The sequence below is a fragment of the Alligator mississippiensis genome, chromosome 13, assembly GCF_030867095.1.
Source record: "Alligator mississippiensis isolate rAllMis1 chromosome 13, rAllMis1, whole genome shotgun sequence".
NCBI lineage: Eukaryota > Metazoa > Chordata > Crocodylia > Alligatoridae > Alligator > Alligator mississippiensis.
Genome location: NC_081836.1, coordinates 48,659,001 through 48,683,867, shown reverse-complemented (window position 1 = coordinate 48,683,867; position 24,867 = coordinate 48,659,001). Strand labels below are relative to the sequence as shown.

Sequence of the window (24,867 nt, the reverse complement as noted above, 5' to 3'; positions counted from 1 at the left end):
TTTATTCCTTGAGGCTATTTTCAACATTCTCAAAAAAAAGAAAAAAAAGGGGGGGGGGGGTCATTCAACCAACATTTTTGGCTCTCTAATAAAATTAAACAATTGTACAGACAAATAGGCTCCCTTTCCATTAAAAGTCTGGCTTGCTGAAAATCTAATTTTCCATCAAAATGGAAACTTTTTGATAAGCCCTAGTGGTCACCATGTTAGTTTCCAAGCCTCAGGATCTGGGTTTTGAACATTACAGAAGAGGGCTCTACATTTGAAAACTGAGCTCACAGGAAAAGTCCAGGCCATTGTTCTAAAGTGCTTGATTTGGAGCCAGACGTAATATTCAATTTTCTTTTTTAAGCTCCAAAAATAAAACTTGAAGGTTAACATTTGCAATTTATTTTCTCACTCAGATTTTTCAGCCAACTGAAATGTAGCTGGTATAAAGAAAGAATATAATGTTTAATATATTAAGCTTGACCTATTCTCTCTTGTTTTTAGCAGCAGGATTACATGATGTGAGCCTCAGCATAGATTTGTTTAGCTTTTGCCTATATCACAGAAAAAATGTGGCAAAAAATGTCATACTAGTCCACCATGAGTGTTTGTCCACACAGCAAGTGGTGGTAATATGTACACAGTAATAAAGATGCATTGATGGAATTGTGTCAGGACACTTTCACGTTGCCTACCTGCACAACATTCAATTAATTTTTAAAATAAAAATGTTATATTTTTTCCACGATATAATAGCAGTAAACACTTCAAATATGTTCATTTGAAAGAACTTTATAATAGCAATAAACACTTGAATATTTTCATTTGAAAGAACTTTACCTGTGTCTTCATGCCTCACGACACAACCCAGGTACAAAGTAATCACCTCTAAAAACATTGCCATGTCTTAGTGGCTATTTTATTGCTTTACATCTTGCATGTATATTAGGAAATGCTGCTGTTTAAATCCCATCCATATTTTCATCATTAATATATTCTGAAATGATTTGACTTAGGAACATGATCTTGTATTAAGAACCCTTTCTATCTAACCAGGGCCTTCCTAGAATAGACTGGAGTTGCTGTTAGTTTACATTAATGCAGTTACTAAGAGCTCCATGCTCTGTGCTTTTATTTTCTATCCCCAGGTTAAATTATATTGCACTGTGCCATAATGACAGTACTAAGTTACCCCTTTTAAAAAACCATCGGAAATAATGGTTCAAATTTATTGCACTAATCATCTGAGCCTCAATGTATCATCCAAGTATTAAGGTTGTTTCCTGTAATCTTACCAGGTTACAGGAACCGTTTGGAACCTAAAACAGAGCGCCTGGATTTTCCTTTCTCATCTTGTAAGCAATTTCAAAATTTCAGACTTCACCCCTGACTTCAGCCATAAAGATCCCAGCTAAAGCAAATGGGAACAGAATGAAATCTCACTTCTACACTGTAAACTCTTTGCTATTTCGGACTGGAAATTGTTGGAACAACAGAAGCTTCAAAGGTTAGTTTTCTGTGGGTTTTTTTTATTTTTTTATAAATCTCTCCAACAACATTGCTACCTCCACACAAACTGAGTTTGGCAGGAGCACAACTCATACCCAAGCTTTTAAATGAATTGCTAAAAAGTCATAAAGGCCAGACAGATCAAAAGGACAAATTGCCGGCTCTGAACGCTATATATTTCATAGACTGTAAACATAGAAAGATTGTGTCACTAGAGACTTATAGATGATGCCTCCTGGTTGATACTTTTGTTCTAGAGGACACAATCCCCTTCTCACCACTATGGATGACACTGCATTGGAATTAATATATTTTTTCAAGTTGATAATTGGTAATCTGTGTGTGCTAGGCCAGCTAGGAGAAGCATTACTATGCAAAGAGCCAGCCTAGGACTTTTGGGGATGGGTTATCAAAATGATTGCCTGGAAAGGCATCCCAAACATTTTATTTAAAAGACCTGTACTTACATAGATTTTTCAGGGTTTTCTTATGACTTAGTCAGCCTCTTGATGCCAAAGTGAAGACCAGCTCCTACTGCTTTTCACTTTAGGGACTGGTTTTTACATAGCCTTCAACACATCAAGCAATTTCACAAGGAAAGAGGAGGGGTAGGCTTCTTTTACTTAATGAAAGGTGAGATTCCCTTTTACAAAAGCTATAGGTTTAATAAAGCACAAATAAATGATCACAACAAAATAAACGTGAACAAGAAGAGTCTCTGCCCAAGAAGGCCTTTGTAGGAGCCTGTTAAATTAGTCATTTAAAAATAAACTACTTGCTGAATTTGGCCCTCTTTGTGTCCATGTGACATTTGTGAGATCATTTAGATTTCAGCAAATGCATCATTTATTGAGACATTAACCAATAGTTACCAGGGCTGTGTGAAACTTCGGTCCCTGATTCGATTTGGCAGAGATTCAGCCGAATCTCCAAATCCAAATCGAGTCAGAGGATCCTTTAATTTCTCCGAATCGAATCTGAACCCTCCAAATTAATTTGGAAAGATTTGGCAATTCAAACACAGACACAGCTTTAAATGTTTTTTCTGCATACCTCTAGGTAGCAGGCGGCTCATGAACACTGCGAAGCTGGGGTGCATGAAGTGTCCCACAGAAGCACGGGAGCTCCCCAGTGTGCTCAGCACCAGACCCAGAAGTGGATCAGAGGCACTTCTGGTCCATTTCTGGGTCTGCAGGGCAGCACCCCTCCCCCCCCCGGCCAGTGACTGGTGCCTCCTGGGTCTGGAGGAGGGGAGCACCCAGGGTCCCCCTGTGGCCTATCGCTGAGCCGAGGGAGGGAGTGTGGGGATGAGGCACCCTGTGTACTCCCTGGCGGGCTTGGAAGTGGACTGGAAGTACTTCTGGTCCACTTCCGGGTTTGCCAAAGAGCACATGGAGGGCCCCTCCGCACTTCTGTGGGATGCTCCATCCATCCCAGCATCACAGCATTCACGAGCTGCGCCTGGTACCTCGAGGTATGTAGAAGAAACATTTAAAGCTGTGTCTATGGCCGAATCGCTGATTCTCCAAATCAGCATTGAATCTTCAGATTGGATTTGGCCAAATCGAATTGGGGATAGTGACCCGAATCAATGAATCAAATCACTGTGCTTGATTCGGGCTAATCTGAATCGAATAGGGCCTGCTTTGCACATCCCTATTAGTTACTACAAACAAACTTCAACCCGCAATTTGTTCATCTTCTCTATTCACTATTTGCAAAATTCAGCTGTTCCTCTTACCTTTATTTAAATAAACCACATAACCCCCCTGAGTACATCACACAAATAGCAGCTTGATCTAAACCTTGTTGAAGCAAATATAGTTAAGTTCAATGGACTTTTGGATTAGGTCCAAAATTGTGCGTACAAAGATAACTAAGAACGTTAACTTTTGCATGTCTCAAACAACAAGAGCATAAATTTGAATATCTCAAGCTATGGTGACATTGCACCTACTTAGTGAGAAGTACTATGTTACTGGCTTTCAAAAATAACGTGTTTGCAATTAGCTGAAAATGCTCATGGACGAATAAAAAATGTGAAATGCTACTGGAATTTAAAATGGTAAAGATGGAGACAGCACTGTTTTGCAAAGAGAGTGTGTTTTGTTTTTTGGGTCAGACTGAGAACTCAGGCTAGGTACAAGCATTCAAAAAGCCCAAGGTGGAATCAGTCTAAGCTAAGCGGTTGTCTGTAAGCAGCATAGTTTAGATGTGTAGTGAACAGAACACACATTCGACCTTTGGTGGGGAAGAGCGGGGAGAAGGGGACAAATCTTAGACTGGGTTCCACCATTTTTAAACCAGTCTTGCGTGTCCCAAAATTCTGCTCCATTATGGGTATACACCAGTTTCTGATCACTTATACTGGTAAAAGGGTAATTTTTTTTTTGTATCTGGCCTCTTTGGGAGAAATGTCAGATGCCAGGAGAAATCTAATGGAGTACCTAGTAAGGACTGGCCCCAAATATGTACTGTAAAATGGACAGTGTTGGAAGTACTGCCTATTCATGTGGCCTGACGCTTCCTATTATTGGTCACTATATTCATTGCTTTCTTATATCTTCAACAAATATTAAGTTTTTTCAAGTTGGGTCTCTGCCTCAGGTTGAGGGCCCACTACTGGGGGGGTGGGGACAGAGGAGTTGAAAAATATCAGCTAAAGCAATTCAGCCTCTCCTGAAAACAGAAGTACTGAAAATGGATTGTTTTGCTGAGATGTGAAACTCAGGAGAGCATTTCTGTGAAAAACTCCAGTGTTGACTCTTGCAGTTTAGCGGGTACATTACCTTTATGCCAGGGATGTGTCCTTTTGTCTGCACAGGAACAGTCAAGTTTTGCCAATTTACAAGCTCTTGAAAAAGTATTTTGTGAATCATCAGTAGACATCATTAGAACTTCATATCTAAAACCTCCACTTGGAGATGCTCCGGCCCAAAACACAGTTAGACTTATATTGCAATGGTAGCTCTAGGCTGTTGTAAGCTAGGTTGCTTCCAGACACGGTAACTGAGAGCAAGAAGCCTGACTCCTATGCTCTCAGTGTCCTTTTATTAGCATGCAGAAGGAGGAAGCTGAATGATTTGAATGCAAAGGTGGACAAGAGCTAGACCCTTAGGGTCAGGGGCAGAAGAGTAAAAGGAGATGAGGAGTATCTGGGATTGGAAGCTGTGCTGGAAACTGGCACTGTCTGGGGGAGACTCTCTGGATCTGCCATTCCAATGTAAATACATAGCAGCATGTGTCATGGAAAATATGATATTCCAGAGTATGTGCTGCTCTCTGGAGAGAGGAAAACAGAACACAAAACATATGATGGATGTTGGTCATACTACTTAATGCTCTTTTGGGAGGTGTTCAGTATTGCAATGAAGATGACAGTATAAAGAATGTTACTAAACCTGGGGAAGAATCCAGAAAATGTTATGGGGCAAAATGCTAAAAAAACCCCCAAAACAAGCAAGTACCACAGATTTGAAAAAGGTGTTGCAGAGAACCCTGGATGGTTCTTGCCACTCACTGGAGGTTTTTAAGACCTGGATAGACAAATCCTTGGCTGGGATGGTGTAGCTGGGGATAATCCTGCTTTGAGCAGGGGGTTGAACTCATTTTCTATGATTCTAAGTGCAAGGTAGACATTGCCTGGGGGAACTCTGTCCAGAAATATTAATAAGGAAGTGAATAGCAATAGAAGGAATAACCCTAGAGGATTTTTTAAACATCCCTCTGTTCATGGCTCCATGAAGAGCAGCCAATATCTAACTGCAGAGGGCTGTGGAACTGAACTGGAATACAAGTGGGATCGCTGAGAGCCCTTGCCCTCCACAGGCCGTAAAAGATCTATTTGCTTTGTGCATAGAGGCATGGGTGTTGGTTAGTAGAAGTGGAGACATAAGTTTTATTCCAAATACTAAGTGCTCCCTTTTTTCATGCTTTGGATGTCCAACTGACATCCAGAGGAAGTAAAATGACATAAAAGGAAGAATGTCTATGGGAGAAATTCCATTTAGATTGAAGCCAAAGGGAGTTTTGCTGTTGATTTCAGTGGTGTCAGGATTTTACCCATGTTGTATTTTAACAGTCTTGGGATATCTTTGCCGTACAGAGGGAGAGAGGTTGTTTATTCCATGGATTGAAATGTCACAGCAAAGCAGAATTTCGGTCAACAATTTTAATGATGTATAATTATTCATAGCTTTTGAAAATGTCACAAGTAGTTCCACTTCACGTGATAACATGTGCTTACCAAACAAATCCCGATGAACAGCCTTGATTCCCAATTCCTAAGTGTAATGTTGGAGGCTCCCGAGTGAAAGGAAAACAGTGTTTGAGATGTGAAAATAAGTGTATGTCAAAGAAGATTAATAATTATTAAGTAAGGAAAAAAAAAGGAGAATTATGCAGATGTCTAGCCTTCCAAGCTGTTATCCAGGGATTTACCTACAGAGCTTTAATTATGCTGATCTTAAAGTGCTGGCTTTGCTGTTTGACTTCCTGAAAAGACAAATACAATACAAAATAGGATAATAATCTCCACCTTGTGAGTTCATTTGAATCAGCTTTTACCATACAAATGCAACAGTACAGAAGCACAGTGTGTCTAACCCAGATTCTTGATCCTAAACAGTCCTTTGTGCAAGTCCAGAAGGACCAACAATGTTCTCTTACATGGAAATTTTGGAATTCCTTGGGTTATTCCCAGATGATGTAAAATAAGGATAACCAGCTCTTGTTATACCCCTTTATCCTTGAGTTGGGGATGTCAGGGTATGACTATAACATGCTAACCAGCCTCTTAACTCCAAGAGGAGCTAGAATTTTCAATCCAAGTAACAGCATCTTTGAGTTTGCCCTGACTTGTAGTAGTGTTAAACTGGCCCAAACTTCTCCAGAAGCAGACATACAGGTACCCTACACCTCATGCAGTGCTCAAAGTGCAGGTTGGCCAGACCTAAGAGTTGAGAACCATATTTTACTTCAGGTAAACCAGAAGCAGTAATGTGGGGAATAGAAAACCCCAAGAGGTGAAGTTCCTCCTGTGGTGGTTCTCCCACTACTTCCATTGGGTAGAGCTGGGATGGGAGATGCAAAAGATCCTGCAAGTCTTGGTGCAATGCCATGGACCTCACTAAGAGTAGGATCTGAGTCTTCTGCTGTTTTGTCCCATATGAGTAATGCCAGATCTATAGGGTTTTCCCAAATGGTCAGCCCATTTACAGTCAGCTTCCATAGCAGAAGAGTGGCTCCACAGAGGCATTCATATAGCTGAAGGTTATTAACACACACACACAAATGAACTAGTTGGTTGGGTGGACAGTGTACGTTTCTTCAGCCCAGAGCTGCTCTTCTCTTCTCTTCTCCTGGTGATGCTTGTTAAATGTTGGCTTTGTGCCCAGGTAACAAGACACAGAACTAGCCACGTGTTCATAAAGTGTAGCTGTGTCCTGGATACCTTCCTGTCCCTGGAGTATTTACACACAATAATTATAGCGGCGACAGGTTTATCTGGACCCTAACTGCATCTCAGACTCCCACAAGTCGCTTCAAAATTTTATGAAGGCAAGGATGTTGCAATGATACAAACAAACTGGCGTCTCTGCAGGCTCCTAGCCAGCACATGTGTGCCAGTAACAAATTACCCAATAGTCTAGTTTTAGCTTTGCTAAATTTTACAAAATGGGTTGTGCCATCTTTGAACAAAATGACTCCTGTCATCCACTATAATAAGAGAGGTTGACAGCAGTCATACTGCTCCAGAGTGATGAGCAGACTAAGAGAAGTACAGCTGAAAATCATCTGCATGACAGCAACGTGTTAACCCTTTCTGGTGAAAAACAGCCAGTCAAAAAATCCAGAGAAGCAGGCAGTGGAGGAAAAAATGTGGGGCCGAAGTGTCACTTTTGAAGAGCTCCATAATTCTGCCCCCTGGGAGTCAAGGATGATGAATTAAATGTCACCAACTGCATGTGATATGCATCCAAAGGTGCCAAAAAAGCTTGCTAAATGATCTAATCACTCCAGGAGGCCAAAGGAGCCTCAGCATCAAACGAGAACCATTCACCGAACCAAGCAGAGATCAACTATTATTAAATGTTAAGGAGAGGAAATTCAATCTTTTGGTTGGCTAAATATTTTGCTTGCTCACTTCAGGGAGTAACAGCACTTTCAAATGACCTGAGTCTGAATGAGAGAACATTTAGGCCTGTTTTACTTAAAGAAAAATAGGTCCACCTTTAGCAACTTTCCTTCTATGCTAATTCATTTCATCTAGAATTGAAAAATGCATTGTACTTCAAGGGATCAGCTGGAATGCTTACTAGGTAATGAACATTTATTAATAGTTTAATGAATATGCATGGAATAAAACATAAGGCTGAAATATGTATACAGTTAAAAAAAAAAAAAGAAAAAAAAGGGCTAACCTCCTTAGATTTCATAATGCGCCGTAAAAACAGGACATTATTAACCAAGGTGTAACTAGGAAGTTTTCACCCTGGACAGTAGTTGGGGCTGGGCTGGTGATGGTGGTGGCTACCAGTGATGTAACTAGGGGCAAACAGGGCAACTGCCCCAGGCACTTTAGGGGGTGGGGGCAAAAATAGTGGCTGCAGCTGTGAGATAGCGATCGCTATCATGTTGCAGCCGGAAATTGTCTGTGTCCCAGGCACCTGGCTGCATCTCTGTGCTACTGGTAGCTGTATTTTGGTGCACCCCTAAGTCTGCGCCTGGAGCTCATGTCCCACTCGCCAGCTTTTTGTTACACTACTGATCATTAAAGCATCAACCGTTACCGACAGCTCCCATGCAACAGTAGTGTTGCAGCTACCCTAGCTATTTCCCTGTCTTGCAGATAGTACTTGCTACCTGTTTTGCTAAAGAGAAGGAGGTGGAAGAAGTTATTGTAGGAGATGAAAATTCTTTGAGGGAAGCAAAAGGAAACAGGAAACTGGCTGTCAGAAAACCTCCAGCTAGAACTCGTGGGGTAGAGAATACAGCTGAGAGCATTGTCAACTGAAAAGCACAATTCTGTGAACAGCAGCTTTTTATTCTGTACCATTGTAACATATGGACTGCCATTACTGCTGGAAAGTTGCAGAAAAAAACTCACTGACACTCAAATGATATTGATAATGGAAGATGGATGCTCCTATTTCAGTAGTTTAGACCACATCCACTTGTGCAGCATTAAATGTAAAAATTGCTCCTATGGTCCAAAAATATGTGTGCGCGCGCTTACATGTGTGGACTACTGCTATTTTGCCACTTCACTGTTGGGTGCATTAGAAAACCAAGTAATACAGAAATAAATAGTATTACATTTTGTTTGTGATGAGAAAGGTTGTAGTCTTAATCTTGTCTGTATTTAGCTTCAGTAGTATATTGTGAGATTAATTGCCTTCTTAATTCCAGACAATATTCCTATCTAGCAAGAGTCCCATGAAGTTCTGCAGTATATGTGTGCACACAATTCTTACTTCATCTTTAAAAAATCTTTATGCAGATCAAGAAATGGGAGCACATGTATAAAGTCTAGTAAAAAAAAAAAAAAATTAAATCTTGTGTTACCTTCCTCATAACCCTAATCTTATTAATATAAAGCAATTTCAGAGATGGAGAAGAGCTGATAACAGCATTGGACTCATGAGATATTTCTGTTTTCCATCCATCAGGCAGGTAATTGTGGGAGTTATGACTTTGTTAGGCAGAAATGCACAGCTCTAAAGAACCGATAACTGAGCTTCTCTGCTGAGCAGACAATAGAGCAGCATCCAGTAATTGAATACATCAATAAGCTTTCACATCTCGTATAACTTCAGTGCGCTGGACAGGCTAGCATTAGACATAATCATATTTTGATCAGGAGAAAATAGAAGTTGGATGAAATAATATCAATTTTATTTACAGGGCAGGGAAGAAGCCATCCAGTCGGTGACAGAAAAATGATTTTTTTTATCTGGCTTTGATCTGGCTCTGGGCTTTGATTTTGTGGCAAATGGGTCTATAACTCATTTACACCAACTGCCAGGACCTTTCAAAGCACAGAACATTAAGCAGAATCCCGCTTGGAGGAATAAATACACAATCAGCATAATAAATGGTGACAAAACAGCCTGAGCTCACTCTTTACAACTCTAAGTTGTGACAGCCTACAGGGAGCGCTTGATATTCTGTACAAATGCAGTTTATTGATTTGCGATCTCCTGAGGCCAAAGAGCACATTTTGTGTGAGGTGTATGAATAAGGGTTTAATTCCAACCCCCCCCCCAAATATTTTTTTTTGCAACCGAAACATGGAGATCGTGGAGACAAGAAGGAAGATTATTAAGAAGAAAAGGGATCATTTCACATCTTTACTGAAACACAGGAGTCTTTTCATGGAAAAGCTGGCAAGTTTGTACAGTCTCACTGAGGTTATCAAAGGAGAGAGGCTGTACAGGGTGGCACAGAGTGGAAATGGGCTCTGTGTAAGGGTTGTAGTGCCTAGACCAAAATAGGATTCAAATTGGCACAGCATCTGGAGAAATTCATTATGCCTACATAAAGCCTAAGTGTTTTGCTGCTGTGCACAGGGAAATAGAGACCTGCTCAGAGATATCCAAATGCTCCACCCTCGGCACAGGATACAAGGCTACTGTCTAGGTCTATTGTTGCTACCAGATCATTGCAAGTGTGAATCTTGGGCCTTGCCCCTAGTGTGCCTCTCTACAATGTCTGGTCCCCAGGATCTTCTACCACTTCATAAAGTGTGTATTACTACCAAACTGTTTGGCTTACTCAGGCCAAGCCCCCGTGTATGGGTCATCTGGTGTGTATGACTGCATCAGCCTTCTTCACTGGAGTATATGCTACCCTTTAAAGTATATCATGTGTTGCTTATAGTGACCCAGTGGATTAAAAGGGACATTTACTATGTCTTCATGTGGACTAATGTGTATTAACTTATCCCAAAAAATCTTTCCCATGCCATGACATCCCCATGCTGGTGAACACTGTTAAGAATCCAGGGGAAAGCCAACCCAGTATTTCTATTCTAATAAGCAACTGGGTTTTTTTTTTGTATTAGCATTGTGTTGGCATTGGTGTTCCCAGTACAGTTATGATCTGGCTAGTGCTTCCTTTTGAATGTAGCCTCTAACTTGACTTTGTACTGAAAAAGGTCTAGGAGGTACAATGGAAACCAAAGTCTGGAAGCTGAAGATTTGGAAACCAGGCACAAAGTGTTAACAGTGACGCTAGAACAGCTTGCCAGGGGGGAAGTAAATTCTTTTGATGGCTTCAACTAGTAGCCTGCTGGATGCCTTTTTGGGAGACATGCTTTAATCAAACACAAGTTACTTGGCTTGGTACAGGGGGGAATGGGTGGAATTCAGTGGCTTATATTATACAAGAGCTCAACCGTGATCTTTAAAAAGGGTTGTCTGCCTTTAGGGCATATTTAATGCTGCAAACAAAATTTCCCAACCGTCTTTGCATTTGCTTTTGAACTAAAAAAGACATACTACCTCAAAATAATGGGGCTGTTAACATCCCTATTTGGGGCCTTTCATATCTCCGCTTCCGAATGTTTTGACGTTTGCTGGTCGTTTTCCCATTACACAGAGAATTTGCTTTGGCAGATATTAAGGGAACTGTTTCAAGCACTTGATCTATTTTAGACGGCAGCTAAGGCTGCTATTGGCTCTTTAGCACCACTCCTAACTTATTTCAATGGGGTGTTTGTGTTCTAAAATACCCGGCATGTTATACGCTGGGTTTTGAATTTGGGAACAATAAAGGGGACATTGCATCAGCATGTTGAATGGTAATGGAGCCAAAGGGATTGCCACCCAGACACTAGAAATAGAAAATGAAGGGCCTGACCCTGTTAATGCATTAGTTACCCAGCAAGCTTCTAAAGCCCTGGCAAGCTAGGGATGCTGTCTGCACAGCTGGCTGACGCACCACAGAAGGTTAGAAAGAGAGAAAATATAAGCATTCTCAGTGCACAGATTTCAGAGAAGCCAGATAGGAGAAGAAGTCTTTTAACAGAAGCTCCTTGCATCTTTCAACCTATAACTACCTAATTTGTGTCTATCTGTTATGGACCAAATAGGACTGACACCTGGCTGCTACTGCATAGGGATGAATGGACTGTCAATCCAGATACCAATTTAAAATAAAACGGTCCCAAATTTGTGTGGCTGCCCTCAGTGGCAACTCCACACATTTGAATCCATCAAGCGGAGTAACCAAACAAAGTCAGTAGACGAGAGAGGGCAAACGAGACCATTTTGAGGAAGGACTCTCAAAGGGAATTTGCCCTCTGAGCTGTTAAAATATTTGCAGCTAATTCAAGCAAGTAAATATTTTCCCTCAAAAATTTTTTTTGGATGTTACAATGATTGTGCAGCAATGAAACTACCCAGCTCCTTTCAATGGAGGAATAAGCGCAAAGAGCACTGAGCTGGCACATCATTACTTAAATCGTAATATATTAGCAGTTATAAACTCCGCGGGACCTGCAGACAACTGTGGTATTGGAAAACAATGAATCAGACATTTTGCAAATACAGTTCTGAGTGGCTAATAAGAACTTCACTTGAGAATCTTATTAGCATGACCACATTATCATCTTGCATGCTCAAAAGTGACGTGATGCATTAAAGTTAGGGGCCCTGGTATTGAGTGTCTTGCAGGGTATTTTAGCATGATAGAAAGCCTTTTCTTTTTGAAGTGTAATCACAATCTTAACCAACTAATGAAAAATCTGGCTTTGAACCCAGTTTGTTCCACGAGGCTTGCAAGATTATATTTATACTTATTTTTATTGTGCTCATTTATCTCCACTGGAATTTTGATGCAGGGGATAACATTTCTCCTTGGAAGACAGTGCATTCATTTTTTCTGCCAGTTTTGTCAGGATCCTCATCTGGTGCACAGATTAATTGGCACTGGGATATTCTGCAGGGAGGGAAAACTGTTTAGAGAACATGACTGCATGCTAACTTCTATGGTAATGGACAAGTAAAAACAATTGCAGTTCATGTAAGCCCTTCTTGAACATCCACATGTGCATTAATGCACTGTAGTTACAGCACATTAAGTTTAGTACCTGTAATAACAGGGTGCCTGTACATGAGAGCGGAGTCTGCTCCGACATGCTGTAATTATGCAGGACAGCAGAGCAGACTCAATTGATTATTACCACACTTCAGCAGCCTTCTGCATCTCATGTACCAGTGTCCCTGGGCTTCCAAATGGCAACAGGGGCACTTGAACTAAAGCTCGTCGAATGCCCCCACTGCCAGTTCAAGCCCCAGCTGCCATTGTGTAGTGCAGGGACGTTGATACACAAGATGCTGCAGCACCTCAATTAGAGCAGCTCCTGGAGCCGCTCTAATTAAAGTGTGCATCCCACCCCAAAGCAAATGTAAAAGTGCCCACCAGTACTAACACAGTGCACAGTAACCGCGTTGAATAACTACTGTGCAGTAGCACCAGTGCATGCCTTGTTAGTGATGCTAATGCGCAGTAGACTAATTCTACTGCACATTAGCATAGCTTTTGCCGTGATGTGCTAATGCGCAGTAGAATTAATCTACTGCGCATTTAGCATCTTGTGTAGACACGCCCACACTGAACTCCCACAAGCTCACACTCCTGGTATGGTGATAACAAATGAAAGGGTTATTCAAGGATGGACTGCATCCAAAAATTGGCATCCTTTGCCTTCATGACACCATCTTCTGTGACTTCCGGGTGGGTGTTTCACAGTGTCCAAGCCCTTGAGACAGGTGTGGATGAAAAGTGGACCCATATTGCAGGGGGAGCAAGACTAAGGATGGGTCCCACTATTGTACAGCAAAGGTTCCCTTATTTAGTTGGAAGAGTCATTCGTGAGCTCTACATTTCTGAGAAGGTGTAGAAGAGAAAAAACGTCTCTCTATTCAAGCCATAGACACAGTGCCTGTTTCCCTTTAAGCAGATGTGGAGTCAAGTAGCGACGCCATGCACTGGTTCTAAGAAAGTCACTGGAAGTTGTGCAAGTGGTTAAAGCAGAGTATGGACTTCTGTATTCGATGTATAGAGCTCCTGAGCCATTTTGTAGCCGGCACTAAATTCCAATAATTTAAATAACAGGTCAGCTTTAATGTCATGTTAAATACACTACATAGAGAAATTTTTAAATGCCTATTTTTAATTAAATAATTAAGTTTCCAGACTTAGCAAAAGAAAAACTATTTGTAACTGGAGCAAAATGGTTCTCTTTTCTTGATTTTTGTTTTGTTTTGTTTTTTGGAAGGCAAATAACTTTTTAAAAACCATTTAAGCCATTTTTATAATTCAACAAAACTGCTTTCTGCCCTAACGTCTTATGCGCTCAGTTTAAAATGGTTTGAAATTAAACCCTAAAATTGGACTTTGTAATGGGGAATAAATCTTAAGAACAGTGGCACTAATAAAGCATTTAAAAATTCAGTTTGAAAATTACACAGCCGTGAAAATAATTAATTGTTTTAGTGACCGCATTAATATTGCTATCATGCTATACATTATACTCGTGTTTATTTTCTGTCTGCTTTGACCATTTATTTTATGAAGGTACAGGCCTTTCATCTTGCTTTGACCTGTCCAAAAATATAAATTATCACAGTATTAAAAAAGCTTTTTGAATCATCATCAGTCCTTTCAGAGGTTTAGTCTGTCTGATCAATTTTCTTTTATTGACTTCTCTGTATTTGGGATGGCTCTTCATATTTTTGTGAGTGACTAATCTTGAATAATCTTGGGATTCATTAATTTGACTGAGATCTTAATCTCATTCTCTAAAAACCACATGTGTATTTAAAATACTGTTTCAATTTGGTCTGCAAATGATCTCCAAGTGTTTCAGATTGTGAGATAATCCGTAATTAACTGGGCATTTTGCTGACTTTCTGCTTTGTCATTAGTTTGTTTTTGTAAATCAAAGTACATAAAGATCCTCGTTAAATACAAAGAAATACAAACACAATCTGTAACATTCCTTTACTGCTTTGCTTATTACTCATTACTACAACTGTGTTGTTCACTGTTTTTTCTCTTCATTGTAGCACCCAGAAAAATCATGCTTTGCTTTGACAGTACATGAATGATCTTTATTGGCTTCAGGAGAAAGAGGGTTGTTTTTTTTTAAATTATTGCTATTTTAGCAGAAAGGAGGTTTAATGAGACTTGGATTGGGTGAAGGATTATTGGAAAGAATAAATTTTGCTTTGAGTAGTTACAGATTTTGGGGGGAAACAATTTTCATGCAGTGGCTAGTTTCATAGTTTCATAGATGTTAGGGTCAGAAGGGACCTATAAGATCATCGAGTCCGACCCCCTGCCATGGGCAGGAAAGAGTGCTAGGGTCAGATGACCCCAGCCAGGTGTCTGTCCAATCTCCTTTTAAATACCTGCAAGGAAGGGGACAGCACCACCTCCCTTGGAAGCATATTCCATATTTTGGCAACCCTCACTGTAAAAATTTTTTTCCTGATGTCCAGTCTGAATTTGCTGTCTTCCAGTTTGTGGCCATTATTTCTAGTTACCCCAACGGGCACCCTGGTAAACATTGTATCCCCTATTTCTTGGTGTTCCCATTGCCTGTAGGTGTTATAGGGTTTTGGCCACTTTTTGGTCAGTGCCTTGCCTTGTAGAGATGTCAGGGTGAGATTGGGTTTTGGTGCCACCTAGATGGTTCAGGCGCTGCTCCTAGTCGCCTGCCATGTCTTTGATGTTTGTTGATGGAGAGGAAGTTCCCTGTAGTTGGCACAAAAGGGGTCTTGACCCTGGTCTTTCTTTGTGGGGCTTCAACCTTGCCTTTACCCCACTCTTACCACATCCATGTCCTGGGCAAACACTGCTCTCTGCAGGTCTTCCCCTGGATGAGCTCATCTCATCCACGATGCCCTCCTCAAACATGGGCCAGGTCTTCCTGGCCATCAATCTTTCCCATGTCAGTCCCTCATCTTCAGGCTAGCTCTTGGGCAACTAAACCTGCCCTGGCTGGGGCTAACTGTAACTAAGGAAAACTTAAATGAAAAGTGTTTGGCATTTGCCAACGGGCTCCTAGGATTCCATCTCCCTGGACCCACTAGGTCACTTGGGGGTGGGGGAAAATGACTCCCACGCAGGGCTCTGTAGCTTCCTGTGTCTCCCTCTTTGCTGTGCTGCCTGAGGGTGCTGACAGTCCCTTGTCACCAATCCCCACCACAGTACCTGCGCTCCCTGGTGTGGCTGCGGCTCTGTTCCTGGGTGTCCCAGGGAACTGTTTCCTTCCAGTGGAGCTCCCCGGCATACCTCCAATCCTGGGGCTTGGCTTGTGCTTCTCACTCCATCTGCCAGGGGCCTCTGGCAGATGCTCAATCTCTCTTCTCTGCATTTGGGGCTGTTGCTCACTGGCTCCACAGCCGGTGTCTTCTGGCCGGTGTTCTGCTCCACACTCTGTGGCCCCACAGGTATATCTCCGGCTGCTTTTTGAGCAGCCTGCCCCTCTCTGGAACCATGTCCCCTGAGCTCGCTGATTCGCAGTCTCAGGCTGAGCCTGCATCAGCATCTCTCCCCAGCTGCTGTTCCTCTTCACCCCTGCAGTAAGTATTGGGGCACATTGGATGGGGGTTTGGGACGTGTTGGGGGGGGGGGGGCTTTTGCCTCCCCTCTCACACACCTCTTGTGGAGGCTGAAGAGATTCAGGTCTCCCAAATTGGTCCACATAGGGGTTTTTTTGTAGGCCTTTAACCAGAGAAGTGGCCCTCCTCTCACCCCACTCTAGGCCATCCACATCCTTCCTGAAGTGCAGTGCCCAAAACTGGATGTAGTACTCCATCTGCGGCCTAACCAATGCCAGATAGAGGAGAAGTATCACCTCCCTGGACCTGTTTGTGATGCACCTACTTATGCAAGAAAGGGTGTGGTTAGCTTTGCTTATTACCTCATCACACTGGTGACTCATGCTTATTTTGGAGCCAATTACGACTCTGAGATCCCTTTCCGCAGCTGTGCTACTTAGAGTGGTACCTCCCAGGCTGTAGGAGTGTTGATAATTCTTCCTTTCTGGTGCAACACATGACATTTATTCTTGTTAAGCTGCATCATATTCTGTTTGGCCCATTTCCCCAGCCTGTTGAAATCAGCCTGGATTTGCTCCCTGCTCTCTAGTTTGTTTACCTCCCCCTATAGCTTGGTATCATCAGCAAACTTGGACAGGATGCTTTCTACTCTCTCGTCCATATCACTAATAAAGATATTGAATAATACCAGTCCCAGGAATAAGCCTTGGGGGACTCAGCTGCTGACATTTCTCCAGGTAGAGACTGACCTGTCCACCACCACTCTCTGGGTGCATCCCATAAGCCAATTTTTTACCCACTGGACTGTGTAATAATCTACATTGCAACTGTTTAGTTTACTTATAAGAATTGGGTGCGACACTGTGTCAAAGGCCTTTTTAAAATTTAAGTAAATAACATCTACCTCTATTCCTTCATCCAAGCATTTTGTGACCTGGTCATAAAATGAAGCCAGGTTAGTCAGGCAGGATCTGCCTGCTATGAACCCATGCTGATTGCCCCTTAGCATTATTTTACCGGCTGGTCCCCCACAAATGTGATCCTTAACAATTTTCTCAAAGGTCTTGCCAAGGATAGAAGTGAGGCTAACCAGCCTATAGTTACCCAGTTCCTCCTTCCTCCCCTTCTTGAAAATAGGGACCACACAGGCCCTTTTCCAATCATCCAGGACCTGTCCTGAGCACCACGAGTACTCAAACAGTTGCCAGTGGCTCCGCTATGACACCAGTTAATTCCCTAAGTACCCTAGGATAAAGATCATCAGGGCCTGTTGACTTAAATACATTCAACCCCCCAGGTGTCCCTTTACTAGGTCAGCATGAACAGTTGGTGGGTTGGTATCTATCCTGGGCTTACTTAAAATCCCAATGGGATGTGTATATGTATTCATGTCCAGGGACATGGATGCAAAGATATTGTTTAGAAGCTCTGCTTTGGTCATCCTATCTGTTACCAGTTGCCCTAGTTCATCCTGAAGGGTCCTACAATTTTTTAGACATCTTTTTAAAAAGATCTCTTGGCCATCTATTCTAAGGCACTTTAAGCAGTTAAAATGCCTAGTGGGTGCCTTGTGTGATATTGCCAATGGCACATCAGGTTAGACAACTACACTTCCAAAAGTGATCAGGATTCTTTGTTTCCATTTTGAGGCACCTTAAAAAAAAAGTCCAGTGTGGAGTCGGCTCAGCTCTGTCTCAGAAATGGACCTTTTTAAGAGCTGCCAAAGATGGAGGCACTGTCAAGCCATTAGTCACCGATGAAAGAAATCTGGGTAAAGAGAACTGAAAATCATTCCCTTATGTACTTATAGGTAGAAGAAATACTTATCCTCATTCCCTACTAAATAGGGACAGAAATATATAGGCAGAGCAGAAGAGTTATAGTCCTGATGAACAAATCAGGAATAGTTCAGGTAAATAGTATTGCCCTCCACATACGAGTCGACCAGCTCAGATTTTTAGGAAAATAACTCATAAGTTAAAATCGACCATCTTGGAATAATTGTATTCCCATATGGCTGAACAAGCTGCTGTGCATGGCATGGCAGATGAGGGCAAGATTACTTCTGGATGCCTGCTCCATCAATTGATCTGCAGTTGCATTTGATTCTAAGGTAGATACAATAGGTGTCTAACGGCTATTAAAGTGACCCACATGTACATCGTGAGTTGGCCATCCTTGTTGGGACTTCAGCACCAGGATGCAGTTATGCATTTATGATCTAGATACTGCTGACCAGAGGGACATCATAGACATTGATGATGACTGGAAAATGACAGTGCTGAAACACTGGTGACTCCAGAACAAATATAAGTAGCATGGGCATACTTAGAATGTGCAAAAACAGCACAGCAGGTCAAACCTCATCATTATGCACCTGACCTGTGCTAGCTAGTTTATTTAATTATTATCTTCAATTAACCTCCTGCCTTGTTCCATTTGACTTTAGATGCAACCAGCACAAACCATTGCCTCCATGTGGAACTTCTACTCTTGGTCATTGGAAGCATCAATAAAACCATATGGGTTTTTTTTTTAAAGCAAGCTGGAGGACATACAAAAATAACCTGGAATACAACACTGATCACCCCACAGCATCACATCCCATTTGAAGAAGGGTACAGATGTTTCAGGAACAGTCCACAGCTATCTCCAAAATGGCTACCACCAAACATACATTGCGTATGCCATAACATAGGACTGTTGCACTACTACACCAGTATGAGTTGTTGGGTGTTCCTAACACAGCAGATCAATCAAGCTGATCAATTTAATGCTGCCTGATGCTCCTGCTTGGAAAAAAAATAAGCAAAAGAATATCAATGTTTTATCAGGAAATGCTGGAGTCTAATCCCTTGTCTTGCTGTGACCCAACAGGTACCAGATCCAGCTTGTCCACCACAGATATTTGTCTAGAAAGACATCTATCTCAGTACCAAAGCTTGGTGGTACTCTGCCTTGAATACTAGGTCTATGATGCTAAACTGATTGAATAGTGCAAGCAGGCACAACCAAAACAGACTCCAGCATAGTCCATTTGTTCAACCCTTCTGTTGCCTGTGAATCGAGTGTAATTCCAAATGGGAAGCAGCTGGAATATGAACCATATCCAATTTAATTTGGTGTGATGCTGAATTGAGCTTTGACCTTTCACACTTAGAGAACAGCTGTCAAAGTTAACAGACAATAACCTCAGTAAACTAGCTGACTCCGTGTGGGGTGCATACACTCGCACACTATGAACATCCATGCTTACCAGCTGCTACCTAACTACATGATGTTGTGTCATTTATCACATACAATATCCTTGCAGATGCAATTGCACTGCATTGAGCATCTTGTCAAAAACTCTCCATCAAGCTTGTCAGCCCTGAGCAGCATAGCACAAGCTCAGATAAGTCATGAGGATGCATATTAAACTAATGAACCTTGTGACAGTCCAGGTCTGCCCTTTTTCCATATGTTTCTCCAACCCACACACAGTTCACTTGTCATTGGGATGATCCTTGTGGCCCAACATATTGTGCTAGGACAACATATAGTTAAGCTAGCAAAAGGATTGGTCTTCAGCAAGGGCAGAAAAAGAGTTGATCCAACTGCCCACTGTTGTAGTTTTGCCCTTCCACACAAGTTTGCCCTCTTGAAATAGGTTCAGGATTGGCCAAGTTCACCAGTCTGCACTAAGCGGGGAGCCAGAATAACATCCCACAATATGGATGCGAACATTTACAGATAACAATGCGCATGGTTGATGACAGCCTTCTACTGAGACTTAAGGTCAGTTTGACCCTGTTGAATGCTGCCAAAGGAGCCATTATTTGTCTCGACAAGAGGAATATTGGCTAAGTAGGTAGATTTGCAAACTGAGTGTGTCCAATACTACTTTCTAATCAAGGCATCTAGCTTGTTTCATATCATATGCAAAACTGCATTCCATTTTGTATTTATTACTTTTCAGTGATACAGAGGTAGTTCAACACACGTTCAGTTAAACTACTGGATCTATACACATATATGGAAAGTAAACACCTGTCCATTACTTTTAATTACTTTTTTCAGAAGTGGAAGAGGAAAATGAAGCATTCAACCATTTTGGCCTTAATGTTAATTATTTTCAATAAAGAATAGTACCACCTGTCTACTGTAGCAGAAAACATATGTTCAGTACAATAGCAGGAACACCAAGTGCAGCATGGCTCATTTTCAAAACCCAAATGATTAATCTTTTTTGTAACAAATGCTTAGGAAATATTACTTCGGTTTTAAAGGAAAACAGCCACTATCTCATGGAAAATGAGTTCTGTATATGCCATTACTCCCTGAACTCTAAACTGCGCAGTGGGAATATCTACATGAGATGCTAGGTCACTCTAGTGACGAGCTATGGTGATATAGCATCAGTGGGCACTGACCATGATGGCGATGCTATATCTCCATAGCAATGAGCTCTATGTCACTGTAGCTCATTGCTATGTTAACGTAGCGTGTAAAAATAATGATGTGCTTCTGGGACTGCGCAATACTACTACTGAGCAGTCATTTAGTACTTGCTTAGCAGTACCAAATGTGCAGTCCCAGGCCCACGTAGGTGTGCCCGCTGTGTATGATGTGCATTGTACACTATTCCAATACTTTATGTAGTATTTTCATCTTTTCCATATGGGGAAACTGCACAGACTCTCCTACCTCCATCAATGCAAAAAAAAAAATCTATTTAGATGCTGCTTTTACTGTTGCTTCACTGTTTACTACAAGTGAAAACGTGGCCCTAGTAAAGTAAACATGAAGCACTGCGATGAACTTAAATGGGTTTAGATTTTCTCCCTGTTTCAACATCTTTCTAAGTCTCTTTAATGAATTTTCCAGTGTATTCAAGCTCAGAATCTGTATTTAGGTATGTTTATGATTAGATTCCACCCAGCAGAGAAATTAAGTGATTATGCCACATTATCTATGGAAGTGCGATTTGTACCTTCATCTCTCACTTGTGAAGCATTTTCAGCACTGCTCCCTCCTGAGCAGGGATTGAGACACCATGGAAAATCAGACTAAGTATTTTGCATAGTAGATCTTTCCTTGAAAAAAATGAAACATGGGCTATAAGTGAGATGAACAATACAACTGGTAACATCTCTCCAAAAATGCTACTGGTTTGAAAGCACAATCACAATGTAACTAATCCGGACAGGATGAACTGCAAATATTAAAATTAGTACAACCTTTTCAATTTGCATTCACTTGCACCCTCTTTTAGAGTCTGCAGTTTACAAAACGCCGTGCATAGCGTGTGGGGCTGAGTATCTGCAAATTCTGTTGCTGCTACCCACCACCCTACCATATCAAGTCCCCTAGTGGTTTCCAAATTATTTGGAAAGCAAACACAAATGGAACAGAAAGTTAGATGAATGAAAACTTTCCTTCTGAATTTCCATGAGTACTCAGGGAAATATTTCTGTTCCATATTCATTTTTGAACTTAGAAAAAAAAAGGCAAATGGATAGTATGACATTATTTTGGTACCTATCACACTACTGCTATTTGTCATTAAAAAGAAAAAATTGGGGTGTGGTATGATGTTGTTCAGTCGTTAGAATTCATTTCTGCCCGCTTTGCATTTAAGTTAATATCAGTTGTTTGATAGAGATACCTGTTTTCTGCTACTTTCCATTACTAGTCTTGAGGAAAAAACATTTGAATTAAAAAATTACTTAACAAAGACATCTGTCAGGGGTAATCCATTCTTTGGACACTGATCTAGCACTGGTAGTGATGTGATTCTAATGTAGTCTTACTGCTGCATTTACAAATCTATCAATTTGTCAGCAGACTTTTTGATTAAAGGAATTGTCTATTTTTGCTAATGGGTTCATGGACTTGCTCCAAATGCATTTAAATAAGTGTATTTCCTCTTGGATTTGAGTTCTTCATTTATTCTTTTCCTTACAGTTGGTTTTCATTGCTCTTTCCAACCATCAAACAATATATTCTATTGGTCTCAGGGGACACGATGGATGCATGTCAGGGATCCAGATTGGGTCCCTGGTTGTCAGGTTGGTCCCTATACAAATAGGTAATTTAGGAGCTGGTTCCAGGAGAACTCCTTTAGGAGGTTCACCATTTCTGTTATGGCCTTAGCAGTCCAGCAGTCTTTTGATACTTCTGCTTAGTCACCTGATGTCCCCTGTTGTTCCTGCCCCTGGTCATCTATTCATTCTGTCCCTGATGGGATGACCTTTATCCACTAAACTTTTTTTGTGTCTTTTGGCTGACTCGTTTTTCTTGTTCCTGAAATATTCCCTGCTTTCTATTTGCAGTCTTCCCAGCAAATTCTCTGTAGATGTTGGTGCAGAGGGTATCTGAAAGGTATATGTGAAAGTGAGCTCCTTTTGCCTCTCAGAAGATAACTTGGCACATTGTCTATTGTGTGGCTTCCCACAACTACTGTTAAATGTCCCCTGCTTGCACCAGAGACTTAACTTATATTAGCCAAATAGGAAATCTGATGGGCAGTGATTTCTCATCTATGGATTTGCCGGGTTCTTTGCAGTTTCTCCGCTATGGGCTAGTTCATGACATAGACTGCTTGGAGCATTACTCATTCATTCTGAATACAAGTATTTGCATAATTTTAAAGGAAAAACAATATACATTGTAATAGAAACACAATAGTTTTTTTCCCAGAAGCACGTACTTCACACAGTGTTGATGTTTCTTTTAAATTCTACTCCTTATGTGTCTGGTACTATAGATAAGTATTACAGATAGCTGATGGGGTTTTGTATAGGAACTGGGTAGGGAGAGGACTGAGCTGTCTGGACACAAATTCCTCAGTAACCACAAATCAGGAGATGGCTTCTTTGTGGAGGTAAAGTCAAGGAGGAGAAACCACATGGAGAAAAATAAAAATGTATTTATTTATACGTTTTAAAAAATAAACATAATGTAGTAGTGGTTTGTCCAGCACTTCTTTAACATCTCCAGATCCTTTTTAGTTTATACTCATGTAAATAACATTTATAAATTGTCCTCTGTGTTTTTAACTTCTCTTGCTCTCTGCAGTCTTCTGTATAGTGGTATTTTCCAGTGTCTGAATCAATATTTTTCAGTGATCAAGTGCTTTTACTATGAAAAGGCTTTTAGTACTGTTATGAAGCAGTCAATAATCATGGCTGACCTTTAAAAACTCTCAGGCCTTTATTCTACCCACTTGAAAAAGTGAGTCTATAATCTACTTGTGTGTTTTTAAGTGTGCTTTAAAGTGAGTATGTAAACAACAACAAAGACCTGGGCTTTTAATAGAGCCTCTTGTGTTGCAGACAGGTTTAATTTGAGTATTACATTATTATCTTCCACAGAAAAATCCTGTGCTAGTCAGCAGAGAGGGTCAAAGTTAAAAGAGAAGTCACACTGAAAATAATGCATGCATTCATGTCATTGAATGACTTGAATTCCCTGAGCACACTTTTTCTTTGCTTGAAAACCTGTTTTGACAGAACATTTTTGACCACCTCCAAATGTTATGTGAATTAAGGAGATCCAGCTTCACTTCAGGTAGTGTGCAAATTGCAGCATTTTTTTTATGTAGCATTTCTCAGTCTGAGGGTCCTTTAGGCCACAGAAGGGAAAATGTGCCCGATCTAATTTCGTGGCCCAAGTGGTGGTTCAGTATGCAGCTTTCAAGTAGAAAGTAGAAGGGCTGAAGGAAGAAAAGACCACGGGGTAAATGAAAACTTGAGACAGGTATTAGCACCTAAAGAAAGAAAGACAGGCAGAAGAGCTGCTTCTGGTGACAGGATCTAGATGCCTGGCTGAGGTACAAGAGGAAGACGCCTGTGTGTCATTCATTACCGCTCATGTGCAGAAAAGGAGGATGTGTGTACACTCCATACAGAAACAACTTACACTAGAAAAATATGAGGCAAGATTTTTGGGGGGTGATATCTTTTAATGGGCCAGCTACATGGTTGGGATCAATTTAGACAAGCTTTTGAATGCATGCATTCTTCTCCAGGTCTGAGCCAGGTCCCAAGAATGCCTTGCATTTGAAAACATATATAGCTCTACTCGTGCAGTTGGTCCAATAAAAGATATCACCCCCAAAAAATCCAGGCCTCTTGCATAATTCCTGGACCATCACAGCTACAACACCACTCCAGAGCTGATAGGAAAACGCCTGATTCTAGGAAAAGTCTTGCTTTCTGCTTTTCCTTCTTTCAGCACGAATTCTGCCATTGCTGAGCTAGTGAGCAATTAATGCCAAAAGGAGCTAGAGAAGGGCCAAAGATTTCAGCCAAGCAGACATATTGAGAGAGAAAATCATCACCACTTCCCAGTTTCATGGTCCAACTCCACCACGTGTAATCTGTCTCCTTTCTGCAACAGAACTATGGGCTAGTCCGGTCCCCTGGAAAAGGGCTCTCTTTAGCTCTCAGTAGGGACCTACCAAATTCATGGCGGGAGTGGGCCATGCAACGGCTCCTTTAATCTTGAAGGTTCCTCTGTGTGATCCCCTCCCCACCCCACCGTTGATTGGTGGAGGGACCCTGCTGCTCACCACTCATTTCTGATCAGTGGGGAGGCAAAAACCACAGTTTTAAATATGGTGCTGTTTTTTCTGCTCACTACGGATTGACGAAGGGACTCGGGCATCCCTGCTGTTTGTTGCTGACTGGCCGGGAGGCAAAAACCGCATCCTATTTAAAACCATGGGTTTTGCCTCCTGACTGATCAGGATTGAGCAGCAAGCAGTGGTGGGGGGAGTGCACGGGGGAACCTGCAAAATCAAAGGAGCCACCAC

At 41.4% G+C, this 24,867-nt stretch overlaps 1 long non-coding RNA gene across 1 annotated transcript; it reads left to right on the top strand.

The window, feature by feature from the left end:
• The first annotated feature begins 1,290 nt into the window (after nt 1-1,290).
• LOC132244607 (uncharacterized) lies at nt 1,291-23,018 on the top strand. Its single transcript, XR_009456213.1, has 2 exons — nt 1,291-1,495; nt 18,520-23,018. It is a non-coding gene; the product is annotated as an uncharacterized LOC132244607 (long non-coding RNA).
• The last annotated feature ends 1,849 nt before the right edge of the window (nt 23,019-24,867 follow it).